Below are 2360 nucleotides of genomic sequence, written 5' to 3'. Positions count from 1 at the left end.
GGGGGGTGGGGGGCGGGTGGAGGCTGGGCGGGACCCAGCCCAGAAGCACTTAAAAATGCATTTGCATTGCTGTCTTTCCTCACAGCTGAGAGGTTTTTTCCCTACTGACCAACCTGACTCCCTGCTGTATCATCCTTCAGCTCACTCCCACCACCTGCCCAAGCCTCCTTCCCTTAGCAACAGCAGAGATGCCTTTAATCTGGTGATTGGAGGGGGGAGGGGCAAGATTAACTACGCAGTTAAGGAAGGTGTTTGGAAAAGTATGCCTGGATCCTGGAGAATTGTGGTTGCTCCAGGGCAAGTTTTGAAGATTTAAAATTGGGTCAGTTCTCAAACCAGGTAAGACAGGATCCTAAGGATTATCTACTTAGATTCCAAGAGCTTTCTAGGAATAGAGTACAGGGCCAAGGGAGACTCTTACTGTCCACAGAGCATACCTGATATGCTAGGTGTTTGGAGGAGACTGGGTAAAAGAGGAAACATAAGGCCCTGTCCTATATCTGTTGGGTAAAGCAATATATTCTCAGGAAACAGAATGAAAGGCCTATTAACTACAAATTATATAATGAAGTTATTGGAGCAATTATGTAATTAGAATAATAATATTAATTAGAACAATTCGGCATTATTCAAGAAGACCTCTTGGACGGGATAAATCTTGAGCAGAGTTTGCAAAGAAAGGACCCAACTGAATGGAAAGATTGGAGGTGTACACGGCCAGGCCTTCCTGATATGGGCCCTGGCTATCTTTCCAACTTCATTTTGTGCAATTCTCCCCCTGTCACTTGCTGTGTTCCAGCCACATTGATCCTCTTTCAGTTTCTTGAACAGCAAATTTATTCCTGCCTCATTGTCTCTGCTGTTCCTTCGGTCTCCTGCTCATTACATCTTTTAAACTTTGCCTTATATATGACTTCCTCAGGGAGGCCTTCCCTGCCCCCAGTGTTATTCTCTCTCATATCACCTGGTGGTTTTCTTAATCATCACGTGTAATGATATATTCCTGTGTTTATGTTTTGTTTAACATCTGTTTCCCCAGAAGACCATAAATTCCAAGAAAGCTGTCTGTTTTGTTTACCACTGGACACTTAGCATCCAGCCCAGTGTTTGGCACATAGTAGACAATAAATATTTGTTGAATAAATGTAGGCTCAGAGGCATGGGAAGTGGAGTGAAGGAGAAAAAAAGAAAATGTGCTGGGCTGAGGATACTGTTGATGAGTTTTCTTTGGCATGGCATGTCACTAGTGACATCTTCTCCCAACTCAGCCATGGAAATATTTGTACTGTTGACATTTTTTTCTGATTATAAAATATATACTTATTCTAAAAATCTTATATTTCAATATTGCAAAAAAAAGAGAGAGACTGTATTGCAAGTATTGGTGAGGGTGTGGAACAACTAGAATTCTCATACATTACTAGTAAGGATATAAATTGGTTCAAACATTTTGGAAAAGTATTTAGCAGTATCTACAAAAGTTAAACATATACCACAAACCTAGCAATCCCACTCCTCAGTATCTACCCAGGAGAAATATGTGCATATATTCACTAAAAGACTTATGCAAGAATGTTCACAGCAGCTTTATTCATAAAAGACAAAAAGAAACAACCCAAGTGCCAATCAGTAGTAGAATGGATAAACTGTGGTATAATTATACAATGGAATATATGCAGCGACAAAAAAGAACAAATAATACTGTTAGACACAACAACATGGGTGAATCTCAAAAACATATACTGAGTAACAGAAGCCAGACACAAAAGAGTACACATGCTGTCTGATTCCATTTATATGAAGTTCAAGAACCAGCAAAATTAAGCTACGGTGGTAACTGGAAGTTTACTTAACAAGGAACACAGGTGAGTCTTCTCAGCTGTGGGCAATGCTCTACATCATGTTGTGGGTGGTGATTTTATATATTTTTTTGTATATATATATATATATATATATATATATATATATATATATTAGTTTAAACTCAGGGCTTTTTTTTTTTCTTTTCGTGGTACGCAGGCCTCTCACTGCTGCGGCCTCTCCCGTTGCGGAGCACAGGCTCCGGACACGCAAGACTCAGCAGCCATGGCTCATGGGCCCAGCTGCTCCGCGGCATGTGGGATCTTCCCGGACCGGGGCACGAACCCGTGTCCCCTGCATCCGCAGGCGGACTCCCAACCACTGCACCACCTGGGAAGCCCGATTTTGTATATATTTATAAAATATAGATATGTGTGTGATATAATAAAATATAATGATTATAATAAATAAATAATATATGTAATCTATTATATATGTAGATGTATGCAAGTAATATATGTAGATATTTTATGTATATATAAATAATTCATCAAGATGTA

The sequence above is a fragment of the Lipotes vexillifer genome, unplaced genomic scaffold (assembly GCF_000442215.2).
Source record: "Lipotes vexillifer unplaced genomic scaffold, Lipotes_vexillifer_v1.1 scaffold422, whole genome shotgun sequence".
Taxonomy (NCBI): Eukaryota; Metazoa; Chordata; class Mammalia; order Artiodactyla; family Lipotidae; genus Lipotes; species Lipotes vexillifer.
Note: the sequence above shows the minus strand (reverse complement) of the source record.